Source organism: Pristis pectinata, chromosome 17 (assembly GCF_009764475.1).
Source record: "Pristis pectinata isolate sPriPec2 chromosome 17, sPriPec2.1.pri, whole genome shotgun sequence".
Taxonomy (NCBI): domain Eukaryota; kingdom Metazoa; phylum Chordata; class Chondrichthyes; order Rhinopristiformes; family Pristidae; genus Pristis; species Pristis pectinata.
Window position 1 is genome coordinate 512,945 of NC_067421.1, and position 14,133 is coordinate 527,077.

Consider the following 14,133-nt stretch of genomic DNA (forward strand, 5'->3'; position numbering starts at 1 on the left):
GACTTTGTCCAAATGAAGCACAGAAGACTAAAATTAGAGTGCCATGGGAAATGAATTTGAAATTGGATAGGGAGGGCGGCGAGAGGGAGAAGAAGGAAGGAGGTGACAGTAAAGGGCAGTGAGAGACGAAGGAAGAGGGGAAAGTATGGGATCGGAAGGTAGATGGAGACGAAGAAAGTGCTCTGTAGTCAGAAGAAACGATCAGTCACAAAATGGCCGTTTTGTTATTCATTTACTGTGATTGAACAATTACAACGTTCCAATGATTCAATGAACATCTATTTCATTTGTTACTCGCTGGTACTTCAATGTGCTTTCAATTGCATTCATGATCTGCTGTTATTTTAATGCGTCTTTTCTCACATCCACCAGTTGATTGTGCTCAATGTGTATTTGTTTATATCAATTTCTCCTTGCTGGATTTCATTGCACTTTGAATAAAACATTACGAGCTGCCGTTTGTCCATTTATGATGTCCAGGTATTTTCATATGTTTTGTTACATTTGTCCGCTTTTATGTCATGCAGTTTTAATGAAGTTATTTATTGACATGTATATTTTTCTCTGCCAATCAGGTACATTTAAACATAGGTGAAAGATCTTCAGCAATGGTTATGGGCAGTAACGTGATTTGGCCGAGTTCCAGGTAACCACTTTCAGAGTCCCGGGGCTCTAATCCAGAAAAGGGAGTGTGAGTGGGAGGGCGGTAAGTCCAGACACCAGGCCAACGTCTCTCAGATCTATCCCGTTGAATATTTCCAATGCTCCTCGTGCTTCATATTCGGAGCATGTTGAGAGTCCAGTTACGTTAAGATATATTTGAATAAATTCTTGTGTTCTGCATTACCCAAAACATGTTAAATCTAGAGATGGGATTGTACACAATGCGGGCTGAAATAGAGTCTGCCTACTGGTGTGGAGACTGCTGACAGGGACGTCAAGTGAAACACTTTACCAAGGGTTTTATGGCCAAAGAATAAACTATATTCTCTGATATCAGCAGACGGAAGAGATTTTTTTTATGTTTTCTAATTCAGTTCATTGTTTATCTTGGTGCACATGACTGACAATATTCAAACTTATTCCTGTTCATCAGGCTTTGCACAATGGCGTGTTTTATTGAATGTCATTCCTTTCTGTAAAGCTTTCAAAGTTCTAATAACTGTAAAGAATCCCACTTTGCACAAAATACTGCAAACTCAATATTTTTTTTCCAATATGTAGCTTTAATGTTTGCAGTCTAACCTTCTGCTTTTGGGTTGCTGATCTGGGCGTGGACTGCGGTCTGAAACTCAGCACTGAGTGAATGTAGTATCGTTCTGTGGAGAGCACGGTAAGGTGGATATTTGCATAACTTATTTGCTGTTCCTTTTATAGACACCGCACTTCTTACTGTACTTTGAAACTTGACTCCGAAGAGCCAACCAGATAATAACGAACCCTGGTTCTTAGAAACACGTCAGATTTCAGTGTCAGGACAAAAGTAAAGATGGGCATGAGAAAATAAAACAAACGGAACCGGGGGAAAAATCCGATTGTTGAAAGGGTGCGTCATGTTCCGCCCCAGGATGACTCAGTGGGACTTCACGACGCTGTGAGATCTTCAGACCAACAGGGCAAGATGCCAAGTGTGGGCAGTTCGAACCGTGAGGAGGAATTGGATAGAATTAGAACAGATGAGACTGTGTAGGTTTAATTGGAGTTTATGAAGTGCATTTGGGGCTTAAAGAACGTAAGTAGGAAGGAGATATTTCACTTAGCATAAGTGTACATAACAAGAGACAGGGACTTAACAGAGAAACTGTCGAACTAGAAAGAAAGTGATGGAAATAAGATTCACCCAGAGGGTGCCGAGGGTCTGGAACCCAGAGTCAGAGATCGGGGTTAAGACTCAAATAGCCATCACATTTAGGCAGTATTTGGAAGTGCACTTTAAAAACTTTGAGCTCTGTGACCATGGGCCCACGGCTTGTAGTAGGATTACGTCCTGCAGCTGCTGTTCAAACAGCACAGACACATCGGGTTAAATGGACGCCTGTGACGTCATGTTCTGTGAGACTGTTAGGCCGAAAGGAACCAGGCAGAAACCCTCTCTGGCCCAGGACGCCTGGGGACCCTACGTGTGAAACCCAAGCTGCTAATGCAAGGGCGTCCTTGAGAATCGCTGGTGGCAGCTCGTAACTTCCATCCTGTTTCTGGACTCGTTTCTGCGACCTGCAGTGGAGCAGTGACTCGCTGGGGTGAAAGTGCGCTTCACACGGAGCCCTCAGTTTTACACTGGGAGGAGAGTGGAGGAATGATGACGTCAGACATTTGTATGGGCTTGTCGGCCTCTGCTCACAGGCGATGGGACAATATTCAATGATAATGTACACATTTCACTGAAATTCCCATGCTTCATAAACCTACAAAAGTGCAATGATATGTGAATGGAAGCAAACGTTACTGCAAGATGCTGCAAACTTTGTGGAAACAAGACCTAAGCGGGTATTTTACAACATGTAGATTAAATTTCACAAAGGTAATTTCACCCTGAGTTCCATGATCAATACAGAAACCTTCTGGGACTACTTCAAAGATGTTAATGCATGAGTTGAGCGTGAATAGCGATCTGCAGCTCAGCACCGAGTGGGGAAGAATGACTGCTGTGGAGAAGATAAGGTCTCCACACATTGTTTGTTTTTTCGTTAGATTTTACTAGAGACCCTGACTCTCCCAGCAACTTGAATCCCAACTCTCGGTTTATCTCCAGATACCGCACGAACTGCCTCTTGGAAGCACGAAAACTTCGGTCGCCGAGACTCAAAGAAAGACGAAGATGGAAGAAAGAACAAACGGAACAAAGAGAAATGCCCTGTTGTTGAGACGGCGTTTAGCTGTCAGCTTTGAGGTTTCTCGTAAATTTGTGTGATATTGAGTCCAACGATCAATGAGCCGGGCCCCGAAGGTGTGCGTTGTGAGCACAGACTGCGATGACTTGCTTCAGAATGGAGGAAGCTGAAGAGAGACCATTGAGTTGAATAAAGCTGAGTGGACCTGGATAAAGTAAGTAGGGAGGACCTATTTCCTTTAGCGGAGGGAATCAAAAACCAACGTCATTTGGGGAAGTATTGGGAGGAGATGAGGTCTTTTTTCACTGAGAGGATATGACCGCTGGGGTGTGGAACTCACTGAGAGGGCGTCGGAGGTGCAGACCTTCGTAATATTTAACTATATGACGAGAGATGTGCACTTGAACGACAGTGACCTTGAAGGTCCTTGTTCTTGAAGTTGGGATTTGGCCGAATAGCCCTTTCCTAACTGAAACAGGTACAAAGACCAATTGCCTCCTGCACCGTAAATATTGTATGATTCTTCACCAGGCTGTAACCCCTGAGTGTTTATCGGCCATGCGCACATCACAAGGGTTCTGCAAATGTCCACAACTCTAAACTTGAAACTGGATCATGCCTCTGCTGTGTTGTGTCACATGTACCCGCCCCTAAGCACACTCATGGTCACAGTTTTCATTTGGGAATTCCACGATGAGAAATGGGAATGGAATGGAAGCTTTGGAAGATTCCAGTTAAAGCGAGGCGTTAGTTGTGTTGGAAGGATCGGGATCCTGGAGCTGTTAGTCTTACAACAGTTGTAGTTGAGCGGATTTGAAATCCAGAGCGGAAAAACGGAGAAAAGCTTCCTTTTGGCTGAAAACCAAAAGTGGCGTGTAGGAAAATGCATTGAAACCATCCGTGGTGACAATCTGGAATGCACGGTGGCGGGGTGGGGGGGAGGAAAGATTGTAACGGGGTCTTCGTGAGGATCCTAAGGGATCCAAAGGAATGAATTTGCAGAGGAACGGGAGACGGCGGGAGTGAGATTGGCTGCATCACACCTACTTGGAGCCGGTTCAAAATCGATGGCCGAATGGACCCATCCCGTCTGACTGGGTGATGTTTGGCTCCAATTGTCCCAGCCCCATCAGTCACTCCACACCACTAAGATCCGGTATTTTGGTATAATTCCAACAAAATACCTCACCGCCCTTCCATCGGCTGAGAATTGAAGTCACGAGTATTAAACAGGATTTGACTTGAGTTCCTCGCAGCGCGTCATATGAAAGGTCCGAGCTGTCACAGGGAGAAGAGGATGAGGGGAAACAGCAGTGAAAGGTGCAGCAGATGGGCAAAGAATTTAAACAAGTATTCACGCCGAGTCCCTGCGGCCTCTCTGACCCAGCAACGACACTTGTTGCTTCATTACCTCGGTCACTGCCACCCTGATAAATCCACGTCTCCAATTACCTGGCTGTGGTGAGGAAACGAACAAATGAATCAGTTTGCAACCCCGGGATTTCACGGTATGTGTGTTACACATTCCCGAACGTGTTCAAACCACTGCGTCTCCCTGAGGTCAGCCGATTCCATCATTCCTCAGTTTTCCCACAATCAACTCACTATCCCATCAACGGAGAGTCATTTTGTGGAATCTTGTTGTGTGTAAATTGGAAGTTGTGTTCCCTACATCGCTACAGACACCATCTTTCAAGGGCATGTCATTTGCATTAAAGGGTTTAGGACTGTTCTGTGTGTGAAAGACAAAACATCGCCCCTACACCCTGCTGTGATCAGTGCAGCGAGCTCCTATTCTGGACTCTGGTGAACCATGTTGCTGACGTTACGGTCCTTGCGCTGCAGGACCGTTAATACTCTGCACTATTCGCTCGGAGCCCTTTCCCCGCCTTCTTCCAGAAGACATCGACGACTAGAGAAAGAACAAAGGCGGCCATTGAACTCGGCCGCACCGAGAAAAAGTCTCAGGAGCAATGCAAAACGAAGGTCCAACATTTGTGGCAGAAGCGACACCGGGGCGGGTACCGCCGGACTAAGTTCGGAGAGCAGCGGGGAGTGCGGACTAGTGGATTTCACAGCCAACACGGACGTTCAACCTAAAAGGAGTGACACACGTGGAACCGGGTGAGCGGCCGCGTCCGACGTGAACCCAGTGCGGCTGCTGGCACCGCGGACCAACATGGGATGGAAACAAGGACCATAGGTAGGGCAGATCCGCGGAAGCTGACGCATTTTTAGACCCCAAACCATCTTTTACAACACCTTACCAACTAGGTCTGGAAATCGGCAACGTTGAATATTCGCCGGTGTCCTTGCAGACAGCTGCTGTTGGTCTCCCTCCTGAGCGTGTTCACCCTGACTCTCCTTTCACTATAATTTTACCAGAGAGGGAAACCTTTACTAAATACTGGAAACCGGTTAAACAGAAGCCAGGTGATCGGGTGCGGTTGGCAGCCCTCGCTCTGTCAGAGGAGAACTCACGTTGCTGCAAGATTGACAGCGGTGATCATGAATCCATCGAAAAGGCTGTTTTAAAGTCGATCACAGTCGCAAACAAGTATCGAGTCCTTATTGAAATAGATTACTTAGAGCAGACCGGAGACTGTGCTTCTTTTGTTAAAATCCGTAAATACTTCGCTTTTCCTTTGAACGGGGAGGAACACAACTTCCCCCTAGGCAACTCCATGGTTATCACTGAAAATATAGAGATGCTTGAGCGCATCCTCAGGGCCATCAACGCCCCTCACAGCCTGTACAGTGTCCACGTTGATAGGAAATCCCCAGGGACATTTCACTCGGCTGTCCGCACCATCACTTCCTGCTTCGGGAACGTCTTTGAGGTCGCAAGATTGGAGACCGTGCCGTACGCGTCATGGTCCAGGGTCGGGGCTGATTTAAACTGCATGGAAGAGCAGCGGGCGAGCTCGGTCCGCTGGAAATACTTCATCAATGTTTGAGGAAAAGATTTTCCCATCAAAAGTAACAGCGAAATAGTCAAAAAGCTCAAGGCAATGAACGGTTCCAAATTCATAGAATCATGCGTTCTACCGGAATATAAAACAGCAACTAATCACTTCCGGTGTCGGTCCGCACCACGCACACCTCCTGGTGTTCTGCACATTCAACTTCCCAACCATTCATATTCCCGTTTATCAGATATGCATCCATGCATCCATCCATCAACCAACCGATCGATCGGTCGATCCATCCATCTATCTATCTATTCATCCGTTTATCCATCCATCCATGCATCCATTATTCATCCATCCATCCAACCATCCGTCCATCCATCCATTCATCCATCAATCCACCAATCCATCTCTCCATCCGTTCACCCTATCCATCCATCCATCCATCAATACACCAATCTATCCATCCAGCTGCGGGAGGTCTGTTGACATGTCCCACCAGAGTTTCTTCCAACCGCTGCGAATACCCTTCCACACCGAACCTCAAATCCCACACTTCTTTTTATTCTATGTCTCGCATTCGACCGTGTACTGACGGGCCCATCCGCCCATACATTCACTCCTTCCCCCCATAGGGATACACCCATCACTTTGTCAATCTCTAATATTCCAAATGTTATACCTTCCTTCCAACAGTATCCTGCCATTCATCCCTCTCTCTATCCGAGCACTCATTTTATCCAGTTCCCTTCTTCCTCCCATCCATTCCTCTCTCCCCGTGTAGCACCATATGGAATAATTTAGTTTTTACAACATTATGGTTCCATTCAGGAACCTTATCCATGTCGGCCGCACCATCCCGCATTGGGTCCGTAAAGGGGCATCTCATGCTCTCCTGCAGTGTTGAATTGTCTTCAACACCATTTCAAACAGCCAGGTCCAGGCGCGATCACATTCTGTGAGGCGAATGCTCTTCTCCGGTCTATTACCTCTACCAATTGCCCCCGACTTACAGTTTGTTAAAACAAATAGATCCTTCCTTCTTCTTCCACCTGGACCTCTCATAGATTTAGACACCCTCATTTTGTATCCCCTCTGTCGGTATCCTCTCTTTGTTTCCCTGACTTCCTGTTAACCACTGTAAGGTTTTCTATAATACCCCAGACTTATCTTTGCATTGACCCTCTCGTTGTATTCCATGAAATTTCCTGCCTTTGCCTATCCTGGCTTCCATGGATTTTATAATCCAGGCTCCGTAGATTTGACATTCGTACCCTTTTCCCCGTGGGAACACGTTTACTCAAAACGTCCTTCGATCATCTTCAATTACTCACACTTTCTGAATGATTTATTTTTATTTCTACGTTTGGACAAACTGCAGCTCACAACCGTTGTTCACACTTTAACGTTGTCCTTTTCCATACATTTGGTAAAGAAATTACCCCACCATGATCCATGAGATATTGTTTCCCTGCCGTTACGCCTTTCATCTGCCCAGCTTCATTCCTTAAAATCGAATCCAGGATTGCACACACAGTCTCGTCCCTGTTTCTCGAGTCCAATTCAGAGTCATTCTGTCACTCTTGCTACACTACAGCCTGGAATTTCCTACATGTGTTTTCGGGAGAATTTTCTGCCTTCCGTATTTTTCACGCTCAATACCTTCCAGTTAAAATTAAAATCCCGACAGTTTCTTAGCTAACTTGTGTGCAGGTAAGACATTTGTCATTTCTTTGTTGCTTCATCTTCCTCGGACAGTTTGCTGGTCTACAGTGACAGTGTCAGTGCCCATTTTGTGCTTCATTTATTTTTTTCTTCGGTTTGGTCTCATTTAATTATTCATCCAACAAATCATTCCCATTTTTAAATGATTAATACAAATGATAAGCAGCAACGGCCCCAACACCGATCCCTGGGGCACACACTAGTCACAGGCCTCCAATCAGAGAGACAATCATCTACTACAATCATCTCAGGCTTCTCCCGCTAAACCAATTTCGAATCCAATTTGCTACTTAATCCTAACTTCCGAACGACTTAACTGTCTGGCCCAGCCTCCCATGAGGGAGCTTGTCAAAGTCCTTGCTAAAGTCCATGTACACGATGTCCACAGCCTTTCTCTCATCGACCTTCTTGATAGGTTCCTCGAAAAATCTCTGTAATATAGGTTGGAGATTACCTACCACGCACAAAGCCAGGTTGACTAATCAGGCCCTGTCTGTACCAAAACTTATATATTCTGTTCCTTCGTATATCTTCGAATAATTTACCAACGACTGATGTCAGGCTCACCGGTCTGTAATGTCCTGGCTTATTGTAAGAGCCTTTTTGAATAACGGACCAACTTTTGCTATCTCCAGTACTCTGGCACCTCACCCATGGCTTAGGATATCTTGAATTTCTCTGCCAGGTCCCTTGCAATATCTGCACTAGCCTCCCACAAGGTCCCAGCCGGCACTTTGTCAGGCTCTGGGAATGTATCCACCTTAATTGGCCTCAAGGCTGCCATCACCTTCTCTTCCTTAATCCGGCATATAACCAGCATTACTGGGCGGAGCTCATTGCTCAATCATGGGGTTTCTAAATACGAGTGAAGTATTCCTGCTCCGATGAATAAAAATACTGAGATACCATCGGACGTCATTTCTCTGTCAATGAGGTCTGAGGTCAGTCGAGGAATCCCAACTGAAAGAAGCCCAGAAGATTTCATCTTACTTCCTGGTATCCACGTAGACGCCATGACAGGAGAATAGTTTTTTATCGTCATAAAGTTGACAACTCTGTCTAAATTTAGATGATCGTTGAGATGCGAAAGCAGTGGATTCAATTTAGAACCATTTTCAACCAGGAGCACATCAAATAACAGTGGACCATCATTTATTGTCTGGTATATTAGCAAATGTCAAAAAATATATTCAATTTTTCAGTCATTGTTTGTCAGGGGAATTTTTAGAGCAGTTGTGATTAATTTGCCAGCTGGACAACATTCAACGAAAAAGCATTTGCTTTGCTATGGTTTTATTTATTAAACTCTTCTTTTGTTCAAGAGATTTCTCTCTTTGTAAATAACTTTCCAACCTACCCTTATGTGGGTAATAGTGGAGACGCAATCTACCTCACATTTTATTTGGGGTCAGAAAAATGTATATACAGTGGCAAGCAGAACTTCGGGTGCTACTTGTCAAAATTTCTGTTACGGTGAATAGCTAAGCAAGTAAAAGATGACCCGATTTACAAAAGGCATAAAGTTAAAGATGAGACATTTCTTTAATATTTTAAGCAAGATTACTTTATTGTTTCCATCTTTTATATCTTCAAAATAACAAAAAAGGAAAATGGCCCGAAGCAGAAGTTTGGACACCCTGCATGGTCAGTACTGAGTAACACCCCCTTTGGCAATTATCACAGCTTGTAAACGCTTTCTGTAGCCAGGTAACAGTCTTTCAATTCTTGTGTTAGCGATTTTCGCCCACTGTTCCTTGCAAAAGGCTTGTAGTTCTGTGAGATTTTTGGGCCGTCTTGCATGCACTCCTCTTTTGAGGTCTAGCCACAGATTTTCCATTATGTTTAGTTTGGACAACTGTCAGGGCCATGGCAAATCCTTTATATTGTGCCTCTTGAGGTAGTCCATTGCGGATTTTGTGGTGCGTTTAGGATCGTTATCCTGTTGGACTGCGCAGGCGCGGCGCGGGCTGTTTAAAAAGCCAACCGCCTATAGAGCGGGCAGCGTCGGAGCGGGCAGTAGAGTGAGTGGGACCAGAGTGTTCAGGGCTTTGGCTCAAGGGACTTCGGCGAAAAGGGGTATAGCAGGTGAGTAGCTGGTAGCTAGGCAAAGGTAAGGTTACTTGTTATCTATGATAAACATTTAAGTAGAATATCAGGAGGGGTAACTAAGATGAGCGGCCAGTGTGTGAGTGGCTCAGGGTAGGAGTGGAGACTTGAGGCTTTGGCTCAAGAGGCTTCGGCGAGCGGAGGCTGAGGAAGAGCTTGCAGCCTGAGAGGTAAGGACGGTAAGTTCCTTTAAGCTAATTAAAGTCGGATTGGGTAATATTGGCAGCATCTCGGGCAGTTGTGTGCTCCGAATACAGTATGTGGGAAGTTAGGGACAGCACTCTTGTCCTTGATGACTACACCTGTAAAAGGTGCATACAGCCACAGCTTCTGGCAAACCGTGTTAGGGAGCTGGAGCTGGAGCTGGATGAATTTCGGATCATTCGGGAGGTAGAGGCAGACATAGATAGGAGTTTCAGGGAGGTAGTTACACGTAGAAGTCAGGAGGCAGGTAGCTGGGTGACAGTTAGTAAAGGGAAGTGGATTAGACAGAAGGAACAGAGCACCCCTGTGGTCGTTCCCATCAAAAATAAGTATACCGTTCTGGATACTGCTGGTGGGGACAACATACCAGGGACAAGTTGTAGTGGTCGAGTCTCTGGCACCGAGGCGGGACCCTTATCTCAGATAGGAGGGAGGGTAAAGAGGAGAGCAGTAGTGATAGGGGATTCAATAGTTAGGGGGACAGAAAGGAGATCCTGTGGGAGAGATCGAGAATCCCGGATGGTCTGTTGCCTACCTGGTGCCAGGGTCCGTGATATTTCAGATCGAGTTCTTGATATTCTCAGGAGGGAGGGTGAGTAGCCAGATGTCCTGGTCCATGTTGGGACCAATGACGTGGATAGGAAGAAGGAAGAGGTCCTGCAAAGAGAGGTTAGAGAATTAGGTGCAAAGTTGAAGGACAGGACCTCCAAGGTTGCAATCTCAGGATTGCTACCAGTGCCATGTGCTAGTGCGGCTAGAAATAGGAGGATCATGCAGCTAAATACGTGGCTAAGGAGTTGGTGCAGGAAGGAGAGCTTCAGGTTTCTGGAAAATTGGGCTTTGTTCCAGGGAAAGTGGGATCTGTTCCGAAGGGACGGTTTACACCTGTACTGGAAGGGGACTACCATACTTGCGGGTAGGTTTGCTAGTGCTGCTCCGGTGGGTTTAAACTTGATTTGAAGGGGGAGGGGAACCAGAGTGTTAGAGAAGAAAGTGAGGAGGAAAATGATCGTGCGAGGTCTGCAGGTATGGACAGAAATCAAAGGTTTGTACATGATAGTAATGTTCTCAGGTGCATCTATTTCAATGCAAGGAGTATTGTAGGTAAAGCGGATGAGATTAGGGCGTGGATTGGCACGTTGGATTACGATGTTGTTGCTATTAGTGAGGCATGGTTGAAGGAGGGGCAGGACTGGCAGCTTAATGTTCCGGGCTTCCGTTGATTCAGACGTGATAGAGGGGGAGGGATGAAAGGAGGAGGACTGGCGTTACTGGTCAGGGAACAGATCACAGCTGTGCGTAGACAGAACAGCTCGGAGGGCTCGTCTACAGAGGCCATATGGGTAGAGCTGAGTAACAAAAAAGGTGTGGCCACGCTAATAGGGTTGTATTATAGACCGCCCAATAGTTAGAGAGAATTGAAGGAACAAATTTGTATGGAGATAGCAGACCGATGTAAGAAACAGAAAGTTGTGATAGTAGGGGATTTTAACTTTCCACATATTGACTGGGACTCCCACACTGCGAAAGGGTTGGATGGCTTGGAATTTTTCAAATGTGTTCAGGAACGTTTTCTAAATCAATATATAGAGGTAACAATGAGAGAAAATGCAATACTTGATCTCCTATTAGGGAACCAAGCAGGTCAGGTAACAGAAGTATGTGTCGGTGAGTATTTTGGATACAGTGACCATAATGCAATTAGTTTCAAGATAATTATGGACAAGGATAGGTCTGGCCCTCGAGTGGAGGTTCTAAATTGGAGAAAGGCCAATTTTGTGGAAATGAGAAAGGATCTAGGTAGGGTGGATTGGGATAAGTTATTTTCTGGCAAGGATGTGCTCAGTAAATGGTAAGCCTTCAAAGACGAAATTTTGAGAGCGCAGAGTTTGTATGTTCCTGTCAGGATTAAAGGCAAGGGTAACAAGGATAGGGAACCTTGGTTTTCAAGGGATATTGGTGAGCTCGTTAAGAAAAAGAGAGAGGTGTATTTCAGGTATAGGCAACTAGGAACGGATGAGGTACTTGAATATCATAGGAAATGTAAGAAAATACCAAAAAAAGGAAATCAGGAAGGCAAAAAGAAGACATGAGGCTGCTTTGGCAAATAATGTGAAGGTAAACCCAAAGGATTTCTACAGGTATATTAAGAACAAAAACGATAATAAGAGACAGAATTGGTCCCCTAGAAGATAAGAGTGGTCGTATATGCGTGGAGCCTCAGGAGATGGGGGAGGTCTTAAACATATTTTTTGCATCAATATTTGCCTAGGAAACTGGCATCGTGGATATGGAAGGAAGGGAAACAAGCACTAGTGTCATGGAACATATAGAGATTATAAAGGAGGAGGTACTTGATGCTTTACGGCGAATAAAGATAGATAAATCCCCAGGGACTGACAAGATATTTCCTCGGACCTTGAGAGAGACCAGTGTAGAAATTGCAGGGGCCCTGGCAGATATATTTAAAATGTCCTAGCCACGGGTGCGGTGCGGGAGGACAGGAGGATAGCTCATGTTGTTCCATTGTTTAAGAAAGGCTCGAAGAGTAAACCGGGTAATTACAGGCCAGTGAGCCTGACATCAGTAGTGGGCAAATTATTGGAATGTGTTCTGAGAGATAGGACATATAAGTATTTGAACAGCCAAAGGTTGATTAAGGATAGTCAGCATGGCTTTGTGCGTGGTAGATCGTGTCTAACGAATATTGTGGAGTTTTTTGAGGAGGTCACTAAGAAAGTAGATGAAGGTAAGGCTGTGGATGTTGTCTGCATGGACTTTAGTAAGACCTTCGACAGGGTCCCACATGGGAGATTAGTTCAGAAGGTTCAGTCAGTGGGTATCCACGGAAAGGTTGTAAACTGGATTCGAAATTGTCTGAGTGGGAGAAGACAGAGAGTGGTTGTGGATGGTTATTTCTCAGATTGGAGGCCTGTGACTAGTGTTGTGCCTCAGGGATCTGTGTTGGGGCAATTGTTGTTTGTTGTATATATCAATGATCTAGATGATTGGATCAGTAAGTTTGCGGATGACACTAAGATTGGAGGTGTAGTGGACAGCGAGGAAGGCTTTCAAAGCTTGCAAAGGGATCTGGACCAAATGGAAAAATGGTCCAGAAAATTGCAGATGGAATTTAATGCAGACAAGTGTGAGGTGTTTTATTTTGGAAGGACAAATCAAGGGAGGACATACACAGTAAATGGTAGGGCACTGAGGAGTGCAGAGGAACAAAGTGATCTGGTAGTTCAGATACATAATTCCTTGAAAGTGGAGTCACAGGTAGACAGGGTTGTAAAAATGGCTTTTGGCATCCTGACATTTATAAATCAAAGTATTGAGTATAGGAGCTGGAATGTTTTGGTGAGGTTGTATAAGTCATTGGTGAGATCAATTTTAGAATATTGTGTGCAGTTCTGGTCGCCGAACTACAGAAAGGATGTCAGTAAGATTGAAAGAGTGCAGAGGAGATTTACAAGAACGTTGCCGGGTCTTCAGGAGTTGAGTTATAAGGAAAGATTGAGCATGTTAGGACTTTATTCCTTGGAGCGGAGAAGAATGAGGTGAGATATGATAGAGGTTTCTAAAATGATGAGGGGCATTGACAGGGTTAATGCAAGTAGGCTCTTTCCACCTAGATTAGGAGAGATAAGTAAGAGAGGACATGGCTTTAGGGTGAACGGGGAAAGATTTAGGGGGAACATTAGAGGGAACTTCTTCACTCAAAGAGTGGTTGGAGTGTGGAAGGGGCTGCCATCTGATGTGGTAAATGCGGGCTCGCTCTTAACGGATAAATTGGATAGATACATGGACGAGAGAGGTCTGGAGGGGTATGGGCTGGTAGCAGGTAAATGGGCTATCCGAATAATGTTTAAGAACAGACTAGAAGGGCCGAATGGCCTGTTTTCTGTGCTGTAGTTTGTCTATGGTTCTATGGTTCTATGGTGGTAGAAGCCATCCTCTTTTCATCTTCAGCTTTTTTACAGTGTGATGTTTGTTTGCAGAATTTGCTGGTATGTAATTGAATTCATTCTTCCCTCTGCCAGTGAAATGTTCCCCGTGTCACTGGCTGCAACAGAAGACCAAAGCATGATCGATCCACCCCCGTGCTTAACAGTTGCAGACGTGTTCTTTTCATTAAATTATGCACCCTTTTTTCTCCAAACATACTTTTGCTCATTGCGGCCAAAAAGATATATTTTAACTTCATCACTCCACAGGTCTTGTTTCCAAAATGCATCAGGCTTGTTTAGAGGTTCCTTTGCAGCTTTTGACGCTGAATTTTGTGACGAGGACGCAGAATAAGTTTGGAGAATGCTGCGTGAAGTGCTGTGGGACACCTGAGGATCTGTCCAGCATTA